The sequence below is a fragment of the Culex pipiens genome, chromosome 1 (assembly GCF_016801865.2).
Source record: "Culex pipiens pallens isolate TS chromosome 1, TS_CPP_V2, whole genome shotgun sequence".
NCBI lineage: Eukaryota > Metazoa > Arthropoda > Insecta > Diptera > Culicidae > Culex > Culex pipiens.
Window position 1 is genome coordinate 49857240 of NC_068937.1, and position 15996 is coordinate 49873235.

The 15996-nt window shown below is 33.8% G+C and overlaps 1 protein-coding gene and 1 long non-coding RNA gene across 5 annotated transcripts in view; both read right to left on the minus strand.

The window, feature by feature from the left end:
- LOC120432354 (cation-independent mannose-6-phosphate receptor) overlaps nt 1–15996 on the minus strand; it is a 259577-nt gene that overhangs the window by 56322 nt on the left and 187259 nt on the right. The window lies entirely within an intron of this gene.
- Nucleotides 7552–13259, minus strand: LOC120419699 (uncharacterized). Its single transcript, XR_005605768.1, has 3 exons — nt 13117–13259; nt 12865–13044; nt 7552–7671 (listed from the first exon to the last, which is right to left on the minus strand). It is a non-coding gene; the product is annotated as an uncharacterized LOC120419699 (long non-coding RNA).

Here is a 15996-nt window from a genome sequence, read left to right on the forward strand (position 1 = left end):
CGTTCGAATCGCTTTGCACCCTTCCGAAAGTTGTAGAGAATGGATTTTCCTACAAGAATCTTACACTTTTGGGCGAGACCCACGCCACCTGGCAGAAAAATAATGAAAAAATGATTTTCTTCTATACATTTTGGTTCTTTTTTCCACAAACTTCAACGATAAAAAGCGACCCCTTAACTAAACCGTAACCGATTTGGTTCAAAATTGGTACAGTTACTTATTATTGCCTAAAGAATCAAGCCATTTTTTCAAAGAATATTTGCAACGGTCAATAGTAGTTTATGCAACAAGTTGCAAAAAGAGGATTTTTTCAGCACGAGTCGTACATTTATCCAACGAGGTTCACCGAGTTGGATAAATACGAAGAGTGCTGAAAAAATCAAGTTTTGCAACGAGTTCCATACAACATTTTTTGCAATTCCAAAAAACACACACACTATATGTAAAATTTTCATGTATTTTGTAAATAAACCGTTTAAATCAAAAAATGTTGAAAAGTGTTACTTTTCGAAACAAGTGCTGAAAAGTTCAACTTTTCAGCACCCATTTGAGTGATAAAAAGTAGAACTTTTCAGCATTTATTTTGAAAAGTGTTGCTATTCGATTCTGTTATTTTTGGTACAGAAAAGTAGGCTATTTCGTCGTTCAAGAATGACAGGGAAAATAAGTAGTTTCACGACGGAATTGCAAAAAATTAATTTAAGAATCGTCAAAAAAATCCATCAAAAAAAATCTGAAAAGTCTTCTTCAAATGCATACATTTTGACGAAGACACCAAATCGATCAGATTTTTTTTTTTTTCAAAAAATATCGATTTTCGAATAGGGTAATGCTCTACCAATTCACACGAAATCGGGAAAAGTTGCCCCGACCCCTTTTCGATTTGCGTGAAACTTTGTCCTAAGGGGTAACTTTTGTCCCTGATCACGAATCCGAGGTCCGTTTTTTGATATCTCGTGACGGAGGGGCGGTACGACCCCTTTTATTTTTGAACATTCGAAAAAAGAGGTGTTTATCAATAATTTGCAGCCTAAAACGGTGATGAGATAGCAATTTGGTATCAAAGGGACTTTTATGTAAAATTAGACGCCCGATTTGATGGCGTACTCAGAATTCCGAAATCGTGAAATTTAATGTACTTTTCGAATCTACATTGACCCAGAAGGGTAATTTTTTTCATTTAGAACAAAATTGTTCATTTTAAAATTTCGTGTTTTTTTCTAACTTTGCAGGGTTATTTTTTAGAGTGTAACAATGTTCTACAAAGTTGTAGAGCAGACAATTACAAAAAAATTTATATATAGACATATGGGGTTTGCTTATAAACATCACGAGTTATCGCGATTTTAGGAAAAAAAGTTTTGAAAAAGTTACTTTTTGCGTTTCTCTTTGTTTCATCGTCCGTGTCCATGAACGGCCATGATCGACGACGAACTTTTTCAAAACTTTTTTCGTAAAATCGCGATAACTCGTGATGTTTGTAAGCAAACCCCTTATGTCTATATATCAAAATTTTTGTAATTGTCTGCTCTACAACTTTGTAGAATATTGTTACACTCTAAAAAATAACCCTGCAAAGTTAGAAAAAACACGAAATTTTAAAATGAAAATTTTTGTTCTAAATGAAAAAAATTACCCTTCTGGGTAAATGTAGATTTGAAAAGTACATTAAATTTCCCGATTTCGGAATTCTGAGTACGCCATCAAATCGGGCGTCTAATTTTACATAAAAGTCCCTTTGATACCAAATTGCTATCTCATCACCGTTTCAGGCTGCAAATTATTGATAAACACCTCTTTTTTCGAATGTTCAAAAATAAAAGGGGTCGTACCGCCCCTCCGTCACGAGATATCAAAAAACGGACCTCGGATTCGTGATCAGGGACAAAAGTTACCCCTTAGGACAAAGTTTCACGCAAATCGAAGAGGGGTCGGGGCAACTGCTGTGTGAGTTTTTGGAGAATTACCCAATAATTACACAGCAAATAAAGTAGTAATCCAGCTGCGTGTAAAAGGCTTGGGTGTAAAATAAATTTTGCATTTTCTAATGAAATTCTGTGTAATATTACACCCTGAAATATGTAGCCCATCAGTATGGGAAACCTACTTGACCGAAATGTCAAGCTCAGATATGCATTTATCCTTTCCATTTTTCATCGGTCTGATGGCCGAGCGGGCTAAGGCGCCAGCCCTTACTGATGGTGCTGGGTTTGAATCCCGTCGGTTGCAACTTTTTTTTTGTGTTTACAAAAATTGTACATGCCTTGTGTAATATTAAGTGTTTATTTTGACGAAGGTGATGTGCATGCTTTTGCATGCGATTTTACCATCGGATTTTTTGCTGTGTACTCATTAGTTTTATGTGGACAGCTGCCAAATTTGTATACAGACTTCTAAGGGTAATTACACAAAATGGCTTCTTTGGTGAATGGTTGCAAAAATGCTAGCAATAAAAGTCAATACAAAGTTATCAATATCCGCGAGAGTTCGAAAGTCAAGGTGTTAATTTACGATATCCGAAACGGAACTGTCACGGTTAATAATATCCGCAAATCAGTTTTTACAAAATTGTTTGATTGCCTAAGTTTTTAACAACCAGATCAAAATTAACAAATTTCAAATCCGGATCAAACTCGTTCAGTCAAAAGCGAGAAAATTTTATGCATTTTGGTTATGTGGAATCAGCAGGAAGAAGAAAAAGATACCAATCTACATTTTATTTCAATGCATGACGAATTCCTTCTTAGAAACGTCAGCAGGATCACTCGAAAGGAATGGATACCTCACACACACCTTTTGAATTGAGCTGTTTTGTGGAGAATCGGGAACCAAAGAAAGAATAACAAAACCACCGTGATGAATGCCGTGGAATGAAGAATTCATCGGGAAAACAAAAGACTTCCGCTGGCGTTGAAAAGAAGTAAAGAAAGGATTCCCGCCAAGGATTGCGGCCAACTCCTGAATAGGTAAGAAGATACGTTTGCTGTACGGCTTCTGAACCGTATTGTTCTATCAGCTCGCGTTTTTAATTAAAACAAACAGTGCTTTTTGTTGGATTTCAAAAAAGCTGAAAAAACTCATAAAATATTAAGTTCAGCTGGCAACACTTCCCATGCGTGACGGAACTCAAATCTAAAGCATCCTCCGAGCTACAAATTAGGCCTAGTCAGGTTAAGAATAGCGCCGCCATGCTGAGAGTCTAGAACACACCTCTCCCTCTCTCGGGCCGCTTGTCGAACCCCTACAAAGAAAGAAGGTCCTTTCGAAGGCATCATCATCCTGCTGCGAGTGCAGAACATCCTACCTGCTGTAATTACAGGGATGTGTCGTAATTGCCGGCGAGGATTATTAAGTTATTGTTCAGAACGTCGGCGACGGCGTTGAAGATGCAGTCTAGGAAGAACTACCGGATCTAGTTGTGCGGCTTATTAGATGGTGCACAATACCGAAGCGGGAGGTTCCTGGTACCTGGAGTGCCTAATTGGTACTTGACTGAGGAATCTGGTGTTCGTGCTACCTTATTCTGATGAGGCTAAGAAAGAACATTGAATTCAGGATCTTTGTCCATGGACCACACACATACTGCAGTAGAATGATTTATTTTATTGCACTATAATTTGATTTTAATTATTCCTTGTTCCGTTCAATGTTTTTCAAAAATTCCAAAAGTGAAAAGCAAAAGATCTGCCTAGGGCGCGGATATATTATTTATATTCCAAGCTCCTGCCAAAACAACAACTTTCAAAAGTGCTAAAACGTAAGATTAAAGGCTCAGTAGCTTACACTAGCTCTTGACTAGGTGCCCCCCAACAAAAAAGTTCGGATAATACGGTCGTAAGCCACCTCAAGCTCGCTAGAATTTCCTTCCTTTTTTCCCACCGCACAAACCACAAACAAAAGTTTGATCCATAAATAAAAGTATAATCCGTGCCATTTTCATCTCCCTTTTCCGCAAATTTCTCCTTCTTGAAAAAACATTTCCCATCAGCAGCGATTCTTACCCTTTTATGATGATTTTTCTCTCGCGTTGAAAAAGGTGGAAAATCCTTGACTCTCGGTACAGTTTCGCTTATTTTTTTCGTTTCGCTCGCCAGACACTGAATGGTGTTACTATACACTTTTGCGAAAGAATTGCGGTTTCAAAAGTTTTGAGATTCATAACTTTGCTTTTATAGAAACAACACGCGGGGTGCGGGCGGTACAGGGGGGAAGGCTCACGTGAAAATCTCGCCACTACACAGCAAGTGAAAGGAGAAATATATCTTGCCGGGGTTTCCACCCATCCACCCACCACAACCCTTCATCATAATCATCATCATCGTGTGTTGGGAAAACTCGAACGAGAGTGGCTTTTACGGGGGAGTTGGAGCAACTGAAGAAGTAAAGCTCAAAGAGCTTTTAGTGGATTATTTGCACTTGGGCTGATGGGTGAGGGAAAAATCAGGACGAAGAAAAGCTTGTGGGAAAAATTTCAACTCTTTGCTTGCTCTCATTGCTGCCATTATGGGAAACTACTTTTTGGAACTGGGAGGGAGAAAAGAGGACAATGCACATCACAAAGGAAGAATCTGCACTTTGAAGAATTTTCAGAATGAAATTGGCTAAAGTGGTTTTAATGGCAGCTTCTGTTAGAACAAGACAGCAAAGGTGAAGCTTCGAATACTTTGTTTTCTAATCTAATCTAATCTAATCTTTGAAGCTTCAAAAAGTTTGTTTTCAAATGGAAATAAATTTGTTTTCATGAATTAAATTGTGAAAGAAGAATAGAATGATTCTTTTAAAAAAATATTTGGAGCTATACCAATAAGCATAAGGATTAAATCTCACTGGAGATTAATTGAAAGTTGAATTCAGATGGAAATAGTTACAATGTGTTATAAATATTAGTAAGACATTTTAAACCTTTTTTGAATTTGAAAAATTTATAGAAAACTATTTGGGTTGTAAATTCTAAGATATTTCACTAGTTACTGCCCCTGGCATAACTGGCAGGGATGGAATAATCGCAAAAAAAATCATTTTCGCTAGCGAACTTTCTTCACCCGCAAAACAGGAGGGAGGCAAATCAGGCAAAAAAATCGCGAGAGAGGAGAGCCATGCTCCCTTCCGATTTTTTCTCTTTATGAACGTCCAATGGTTTTCTTTTTATGATGATTATTCTACGCTGATGATTGGACTTTTGTTTACTTAAAATCTCAATTTGTACTCATTAGCTGAATTTCGTACTTGATGTAGCAAAATTTAAAATTCATTCTCTTCCCTCTGTGAAAAATAATATTTTATGCAACAAGTTGCAAAAAGAAGTTTTTTTCAGCACGAGTCGCATATTCTTCCAACGAGGTTCACGTAGTTACAACATTGTTAGCAATTTTGAAAAACAGCCTTTGCACGGAATTTTTCAAATCAAAACAATATTGAAGAATATCTTTTTCTTTTCGATACAAGAGCTATAGTATGTAAAAAAAAAGTATTTTTGCAATTCCGTCGTGAAACTACTCACTTTTCCTGTCATTCTTGAACGACGAAATAGCCTACTTTTCTGTACCAAAAATAACAGAAACGAATAGCAACACTTTTCAAAATAAATGCTGAAAAGTTATACTTTTCAGCACTGAAATGGGTGCTGAAAAGTTGAACTTTTCAGCACTTGTTTCGAAAAGTAACACTTTTCAACATTGTTTTGATTTAAACGATTTATTGACAAATACATGAAAATTTGACTTAAAATTTCACTCAATGGGTGTTTTTCGGAATTGCAAAAAATGTTGTATGGAACTCGTTGCAAAACTTGATTTTTTCAGCACTCGTCGTATTTATCCAACTCGGTGAACCTCGTTGGATAAATGTACGACTCGTGCTGAAAAAATCCTCTTTTTGCAACTTGTTGCATAAACTACTATTACACCCCTTGGGCACTATGCACATTTTGTGATGAAACACGTACACAATTTAAAGTTTGACAGAAACCTAGTACTACGTTTTGTTCAGAAACTCATGCCGAAAATTTTGCTTTCAAAAGCTCATGAAAAGATTATTTCTATAAAAAATTATATAACAAATACTATTACAAAAATCAAAAAAGCTACATAAAAAGTTTGTACACCTTTTGAAAAATTAACACAAAAAAAGTTATTTGTTGACAACTATGCATAAATCCAGTCTCTCAACTCCAAATAGGCATGCTTGACTGATTAAAAAAAATAATTTGGATTGAATATAAAGTTTACTAACTACTTAGTATGAATGTTTATATAACTCTGGAAATTCTATATAAAACTTATCTAAACTAAATTTTGCAAACTTTTCATTTCAACTAAATGCCAATATATTACCATAGAATTACTAAATAAACATTTTGGAGTGGGTATAACACCGTTTTGGTGGTCTTTGTATCGATAGAATAGATTTTTCATTGGAATTTCACAAGTCCGGGCTTTTTGGGGCTACCCTGGGCTACCCCCTGACCGGAGGGGTTCCGTGGTCAAAATTAGCTCAAATTTGGAATTCAGCCTAGTGATGGGTCAATCTTTGATTTCAGGGGTTTTTTTTTCTTCTTTCTCAGTTTCTGGGGGGATCACGCTTGAAGAGTATCGGGGCCGGCATTTACAAAGCGGATTCAGTGGCAGTTTCATTCTCAACTTAATGTTAACATGTTAAGGTTAATGTTAGCATTCCATAGGTCACCTCCCTAAGGTGTCGTGATAAGGTCCAGTTTGTGACGATACACTACCTTCCCTTTACTAAGCAATGGATTCCAGAAGGGAAAAAATCACCAGTTGTGTAGATCCGAGCCGGTATTTGAACCCCGATCTACCGCTTACGAGGCGGAAGCGTTACCACTGGGCTACGTGGCTCGGTCAGGGGGTAGCCCCAAAAAAGCCCGGATTTGGACCACCCTAATACCCACACATCTAGATTTTCTATAAAACCCACGTTTTTAAATACCTAAATAAAAACGTTGCTATGGTTTCGTTTGAGCAACCTGCCAAAAAAGTATGAACTTTCGTATTTTTGTTCTCATAGTTCAAACTTACTTTTTCCCCAGGTATTTAAAACAAATAATTTCTAAGGTTTTTGTCGATAGAAAATTGAGGACTTGATCGGCAAAATCCAGAAAAGCTATTTATGTATAATATGTTGTACAAAAAAGATTAAAAATTTTAATTTTAATTCAGCACCAGTCATATACTTATCCAAAGAGGTTTACCGAATTGAATACTTACGACGAGTATTACAAAAATTCCAGTTTAGCACTAACCAAGCTCGGCTCAAAATCGCGAGGAAACCCTCCCGAATCGAGTGTGAAATACTTCCATTCACGGACAGGTGAGAAATCCCTCAAGATTTTTGAGAGGGAGCTCCGCAAGCTCAAATCGAAGCGAAATCACGCACACTTTCGTACAATTAAACATGTGTTGGTAATATTTTGGTTCGGTGACCCTTGTTAGTGTATTAGTGACTTAAGCGGTGGGTTTCTTTGTATTGGTAACATCGACAATAAAATGGCTTCTCTTGCTCTTCGCAAAAAATACATCAAAAATAAACAAGAAATGTTCACAGAACAAAGCTTTATTCACAATATTTCAACATAAAAACCTGTGCACATCTTTTCTTCGGCTGGCACGGTGCCAGCGGAAGCTGCCTTGTCAGCCTCCAGCCGGGTGCGGATCCCTCCTGTGATATCCTGAAGCTTAAAAGTAAAACACAATGTTGCGGTTTGCAATGCACCGCTTTATCCAACCATCTTCGTACATTGACTGGCTCTCTCAAGCGCTCACACGCTAAATCGTGTTTACCTAAACTTAACACTAATTTAGCCATCACACGGCTAATCTAGAATGCCACATCCTCCCCTTCGATAATTTATGAATGAATGATAACTTAAAAACTATCACTTGTATTTTAACTCTTAAATCTAAGTCTTCGCTGAATTGTATCGTAGAAATGAGAACACAGCGTTCGGTCCCTCCGGAAGTAATCATTAGTCTGTTGAATTCCAAAAGGTTGCTCCTCCTGTTCTTCCCTCTTCCTCTGCTACCGCTGAAAAGAAAAAAAAAAGACAAACGAGAAAAAAAAACAGAGAAAAACCACCCACAACAAATACATAATATTAACCGAACCGTGGTCTTAATCAAATTCAGCAACTTATACCATAAGGTACAAAACATATTTCATAATTTTCTTATAATCTTCGGAAATGCAAATCCCTTATCCTAGTTTGCCTGTTTTTCCTAATTCCTTTTGTTAACATTGATCAGCCTTACCCACAAACATTTTAGTTTATATTCCTTCAAATTATACATTTACCATAGAATTAAATGAACATAGCATTTTAATAACTTTTTTCTAGTGCTATCTTTAACATCCCTTACAAATAATAACTATCCTATGTATAATTCTAATCATCATCTGAAGTCGACTGGAAGGTAGCGCATCATCACGACCTAAACCTTATCAAGACACCTTTGGGAAGGCGGCTTATCGTATGTCAACATTAGTTGAGTAAAAATTGAATTGAATCCGCGTTGCAAATGCCAGTACCCATACTCTTCAAGGGTGTTTTCCTTGTGGAAACTAGGAACTGTCGTTTGTATTTTCAAATTGACATTTTAATCCAGGTACAAGTAAAATGATGTCTGAATTCCTACATTATACAAATTTCATCAGCTCATCAGCATTAACTTGGCGTTCTCTATTGCGTGATTCCTACTCAAAACCAAATGTCCGAAGGTTTGATTGTTGAGGCAATTGCAATCCTCTTTTTATATCTATTCTGCCATCCATCGGAGTTCAAACTGACTACCTTTGGATTGTTAGTCAAACTGCTTAACAGCGACTCTACCGAGACAGGACAAATCTCGGGACAAATTGCTATTTATCTTCCACTATCTCCTGCTTCTACCCGACCAATAACAAAACTCTTCTTTATTGAGGTTTTGCAGCGCGACTGCGTTTCAGTGTAGGTGGCGCCAAAATGAGGTTACTTGCCTAAAATCGTATGCCTTTCTGCCGGATTAAAGAAACAAAATCGATTATTTCTCATGATTCCCTGCATCAATCTTAATGAAGCTGGTTGCAAAAGACGAGGTTTTGAAATAATGAACATCAATTTCAATCAATTTTCGGGCACGCAAAAATTTGTGAACTTTTTCTTTAAAAAAAAAAATGTTTTGGAACACGAAAAAAAAATTATTTTCTTCGTATATATCAATGAAATAAACAGTTAGGTACATAGTTGATAACAGATGTGTTAACGTATATTCAACATTTTTTTTATTGATTTTGGACAGACTTTAAAGCCAAATAGTCCAAATTATTATCTTATTCTAAATTTACAGTTTTCTCATAGAAAAATCAAACAAATATTGGAAAGTTGTACATCAAACTGTAATTTTTCTCATCCGAATCCGGCATAAGTTATATAAAATTGTTGATTGTGAAAAAAAAATCAAAAAAAATCATAGGGTCTTTTAGCTTTGCTGCAAAACTTCTTTCGCCATTATTAATCCACAACCAATTCACAATAGAGCCAAACTCGGGTACCACGTCTCGCCTTTTTCCGAAATTGTTGAAAGCACGTGTAACCATCTTACATATAGAAAATGTTGAAAGCACGTGTAACCATCTCCCTATCATGTGAGCCATTTATTTTGCCTTACGTTTCAATGGTACTGTTAATAGGGTCCTAAAGCTCAATGTAAATGTTTATGTACAACGGTGAAAACACGCTTAAACCCATTTATTAACACTTTTTTACTTTAACGCAAAAAAAAAATGACAAGACATTTGTTTTAACGATAACTCAACTATTTAACTATTTTATCTAAAATTTAACCTCACTTTTTCCGTATACAAACAGAATACAGAATATAATACGTATAGAATGCATGCGCACGTAGATAACTCTATCAAAGCTTAATTTTAGGATGCCATTGTCAATACGTTGTAATACAGGTACCTTAGGGTGATTCTATTTGTTTATCTTGACTTCAACCAAATCAGTGTCCTGATTTATCATTAACTTAAACTGTAATGGCTAACTTGAAGAATCACTCCAGATTAAAATATTTGGTCTTAAGTTTAACCAGACTCATTTTTCCATAACACTTTCTACATCTGTTAACCTTTGACTAAAGCCATCTCAATTCTTTTGGCTTCCGCTTGCCATGGGCTAAATCCACCATCTTTTCCAAACACATGATAGTTTAAGTTGGTCTAGGGCTGAACCCGGCTCAACTGTCAGCAACTCTTCTTTTTTTTTCTTTAAGAAGGTCATGGGCTTAACCCGACTCCTCTTTTCAGACACACTTTAGTTTGAAGTTGGTCTTGGGCTAAACCCGACTCAACACTTTCGGCTTTCGCTGGCCATGGGCTGAACCCACCATCTTTATCCAAACACGTTAGTTTAAGTTGGTCATGGGCTAAACCCGACTCAACTGTCAGCAACCTTTCTTTTTTTTAAGAAGGTCCCGGGCTAAACCCGACTCCCTCTTCCAAACACACTTCAGCTTGAAGTTGGTCTTGGGCTAAACCCGACTCAACACTTTTGGCTTTCGCTGGCCATGGGCTAAACCCACTCTTTCCAAACACATGATAGTTTAAGTTGGTCTAGGGCTGAACCCGGCTCAACTGTCAGCAACTCTTCTTTTTTTTTTAGCAGGTTATGGGCTGAATCCACTTTCTATTTCAACTCTTTGTCTGCTGGTCTTGGGCTAAACCCGACTCAACTTTCTGAAACCTATTGCATTTCTTTTTTCGACGAAGACATCCATTCTTAAATTTCAAAAACACTTTGGTTATAGTTGGAAATGGGTCCAACTTGACTCAACTACCTGAAACTCACATAGGCAAAACTTAAACGAATGATCGTGTATACAATCCAACTGCATTCAAACTCTCTTGATTTTTTCCCATTCTTTGTCTATACTTTCGTGTGAAACCTCCCTAAATAAACAACCGAACTGCACCTCCAGACCATTTATTGTTCTTATAGTTCTCCCATCGAATCTAATCGAATTCCATCGTAACACATCCAAATCGGTTCTTTACATTACTTGACCAGAACAGCTGGAATACTTTCATCATTTATTCGAAGATAGAAAAATTACAAACTATTTTTAAATAAACCCGAAATCAAACAACTTGACGCAAATATTATTGTGACCCTTCATATTTATTAATTAACATTGGCAGTAAAAAAAAACAATCTCTTTTTAGGTTCCTTTTGTTAAATTTTACTGACTTTTCTCTTCATACTAACTTTCAATGAATCGTACCTATCAGCTGCTTGCCGAATCGAAGCATCTCTATTTCTAATTTAAAATCTTGTTCTATATTTTTTTTCCAAAACACGTCAGCTAAATCGCCACATGTTTTTTTTTCAACACTCACACTCCCTCCATCTCTCATTTATAAAATGTGTAGAAATTGATCAGGGTCCATACTTTAACTTTTAATACTGCTTCGTCACCAAAATGCTTAATTGACTTCTGCCAAGCCTGCTAAAAATCCTGATATCATAAATTTACCATTTGATTCTCTATTGTATCATTTACTATCAAAATTGGCATCAAATTCATAAATACTAACACACAACTAGATTGTTCAAATTCCATGTTTTTTCGTATAGTCTTATAGTCCTTGACTCAGACTTTCCTTGATCTGAAATGCACTCTACCAGGTTGCCGTATCCAATACAACAATAAATTACATATTACGTTTACATGACATTTTTTTGAATTGTTCATCCTGCTCAGTAAATAATGTTTTAACTTCACAACAATTATTTTATCATTATTGCTCATAACATTGTGGATTTAGCTGATAGCCGGATTTTCTTATGGTAATTGGAAACGGTAGTGGATAGGCCTAGGGATTCCCTTTTGGTGTGAAAAATGTTCATTCACAGATAAATTATGGATTTGAATTTTGATCTTAAATCACTTCTCCAATATCAGTAATAATTGTTCGATTGTTTTTGCAAATTTTTAATTCAGCTGAAAATATTCAATTTTTCCTGAAAATTTATACTTTTTTTAAAACATGAACACCCCTAGGGTTGGCTGAATGCCGCCAACATGCGACCGCGTGCTTCGTTTGTTTCTCAACACTGCTGCAGTTGGATGGTGACGCGAAGTGAGGAGGGAGATGCTTTCACTTTTTTCCGATCTGGCCCGCCGCCTACTTCGACAGTCGTTGAGCCGACGGCCGTTTCCAACGACCGAGTCTAGTAAGGAACTGACCGTACAATACTGAACCACAATAAAACGACTCCCAGCTCAATCACAGAAAACCCCTTTCTACTTCTTAGATTTAGTCACTCTACTCACAGTTGTTTAATTTACTCGTTCACCTCCTCAAGCGCCGACTAATAAACCTTCCTTCACTTACTACCAAACACAGTTCGACACGGCTCCAACCCATTAAAAACGCCTTCCTCCTCCGCAACCACTCATTTTCATTCACCAAATGGAATTCGACCGACGATGCCTCTTCAATGTCGGGTTCTTGTTGGACTCTACTCACGCACTGGGTTAACCCAAGAGCTCCGTCAAGCAAATAAAAACAAAACAAACTCCACGCGTGCAAAATCTACAATTATCTTTTCCTTTTTCACAAAAACACAATATTACAGATCAATTCACTACCTTTCTCCACAAAACAAGAGAAAATCATCATGGCAGGATCGCCAATGTGATATCCTGAAGCTTAAAAGTAAAACACAATGTTGCGGTTTGCAATGCACCGCTTTATCCAACCATCTTCGTACATTGACTGGCTCTCTCAAGCGCTCACACGCTAAATCGTGTTTACCTAAACTTAACACTAATTTAGCCATCACACGGCTAATCTAGAATGCCACACCTCCATCGTGCACTTTCCGTTGTCACCGGAATCCACTTCCCGTGTTCATGGCCACGGATTGTCCTCATCATGGAAACAGCTCGAAGTAACTTGACCTTGCACAGTGCCTCGATTCCTCCAACTAGCCGGGGGACTGCTTGGCCTTGGACGCCACAACGAATCCTCGAACTTATCGGGTGGCTGGAAATTCAAAGTTGGTTTAACCTCACGCTAATCTTTTTAAACAATATATTTTTTCTGGGTTATACTCACCTACTTGCACTGTATGGCCCTGCAAGCAATCTATTTGATTTTTATGACCGATTCCGTTAAAATTGCGACGGAAACATGATCGCAGCGAAAAAAACGCGTTTCAAGTAGAAAAATCACAAGCGAACTGTCACAACACATCAAGGTTAGGGACCTACATAGGGAAATGAAATGTTCTGGGAGAGATTACAAACACCCAAAGTCATTCAAATTTAAGGTTAAAAGACTTGAAGTTTTTCTCTGGTGCTGGCACTTTTCTTGTACCGAACAAGTACAAACAAAACAAAAACTACCAGATTATTATCAACAACAGTTTATAATACTGGTGATTGTTATAAGTTTCGTTTTTTTGCCAAAGTTATTTTAAATTGATTCCGACCTTGTTCTTTCATGATCTTGTTGCTCGATTGGAACCCCGATTTGACAGTTCGATTGGAACCCTGAGAGTGACATTTCGCCTCTCCATACAGGCTCTCTAATCAAGGTCGGCACAGCCCAAGGTCTGCAGCAAAGTTACTGTTCTTATGCAGCAGTAAGAATAGTATCGGAAAAGTATTAAATTTTTCTAAATTTAAATTTTCTAAAAATCTAGCAAATTGTAAAATTGTAAAATTGTAAAATTAAAAATTGTAAAATTGTAAAATTGTAAAATTGAAAAATTGTAAAATTGTAAAATTGTAAAATTGTAAAATTGTAAAATTGTAAAATTGTAAAATTGTAAAATTGTAAAATTGTAAAATTGTAAAATTGTAAAATTGTAAAATTGTAAAATTGTAAAATTGTAAAATTGTAAAATTGTAAAATTGTAAAATTGTAAAATTGTAAAATTGTAAAATTGTAAAATTGTAAAATTGTAAAATTGTAAAATTGTAAAATTGTAAAATTGTAAAATTGTAAAATTGTAAAATTGTAAAATTGTAAAATTGTAAAATTGTAAAATTGTAAAATTGTAAAATTGTAAAATTGTAAAATTGTAAAATTGTAAAATTGTAAAATTGTAAAATTGTAAAATTGTAAAATTGTAAAATTGTAAAATTGTAAAATTGTAAAATTGTAAAATTGTAAAATTGTAAAATTGTAAAATTGTAAAATTGTAAAATTGTAAAATTGTAAAATTGTAAAATTTTAAAATTGTAAAATTGTAAAATTGTAAAATTGTAAAATTGTAAAATTGTAAAATTGTAAAATTGTAAAATTGTAAAATTGTAAAATTGTAAAATTGTAAAATTGTAAAATTGTAAAATTGTAAAATTGTAAAATTGTAAAATTGTAAAATTGTAAAAATGTAAAATTGTAAAATTGTAAAATTGTAAAATTGTAAAATTGTAAAATTGTAAAATTGTAAAATTGTAAAATTGTAAAATTGTAAACTTGTAAAATTGTAAAATTGTAAAATTGTAAAATTGTAAAATTGTAAAATTTTAAAATTGTAAAATTGTAAAATTGTAAAATTGTAAAATTGTAAAATTGTAAAATTGTAAAATTGTAAAATTGTAAAATTGTAAAATTGTAAAATTGTAAAATTGTAAAATTGTAAAATTGTAAAATTGTAAAATTGTAAAATTGTAAAATTGTAAAATTGTAAAATTGTAAAATTGTAAAATTGTAAAATTGTAAAATTGTAAAATTGTAAAATTGTAAAATTGTAAAATTGTAAAATTGTAAAATTGTAAAATTGTAAAATTGTAAAATTGTAAAATTGTAAAATTGTAAAATTGTAAAATTGTAAAATTGTAAAATTGTAAAATTGTAAAATTGTAAAATTGTAAAATTGTAAAATTGTAAAATTGTAAAATTGTAAAATTGTAAAATTGTAAAATTGTAAAATTGTAAAATTGTAAACTTGTAAAATTGTAAAATTGTAAAATTGTAAAATTGTAAAATTTTAAAATTGTAAAATTGTAAAATTGTAAAATTGTAAAATTGTAAAATTGTAAAATTGTAAAATTGTAAAATTGTAAAATTGTAAAATTGTAAAATTGTAAAATTGTAAAATTGTAAAATTGTAAAATTGTAAAATTGTAAAATTGTAAAATTGTAAAATTGTAAAATTGTAAAATTGTAAAATTGTAAAATTGTAAAATTGTAAAATTGTAAAATTGTAAAATTGTAAAATTGTAAAATTGTAAAATTGTAAAATTGTAAAATTGTAAAATTGTAAAATTGTAAAATTGTAAAATTGTAAAATTGTAAAATTGTAAAATTGTAAAATTGTAAAATTGTTAAATTGTTAAATTGTTAAATTGTAAATTTGTAAAATTGTAAAATTGTAAAATTGTAAGATTGTAAAATTGTAAAATTGTAAAATTGTAAAATTGTAAAATTGTAAAATTGTAAAATTGTAAAATTGTAAAATTGTAAAATTGTAAAATTGTAAAATTGTAAAATTGTAAACTTGTAAAATTGTAAAATTGTAAAATTGTCAAATTGTAAAATTGTAAAATTGTCAAATTGTAAAATTGTCAAATTGTAAAATTGTCAAATTGTAAAATTGTCAAATTGTAAAATTGTCAAATTGTAAAATTGTCAAATTGTAAAATTGTCAAATTGTAAAATTGTCAAATTGTAAAATTGTCAAATTGTAAAATTGTCAAATTGTCAAATTGTCAAATTGTCAAATTGTCAAATTGTCAAATTGTCAAATTGTCAAATTGTCAAATTGTCAAATTGTCAAATTGTCAAATTGTCAAATTGTCAAATTGTCAAATTGTCAAATTGTCAAATTGTCAAATTGTCAAATTGTCAAATTGTCAAATTGTCAAATTGTCAAATTGTCAAATTGTCAAATTGTCAAAATGTCAAAATGTCAAAATGTCAAAATGTCAAAATGTCAAAATGTCAAATTGTCAAATTGTCAAATTGTCAAATTGTCAAATTGTCAAA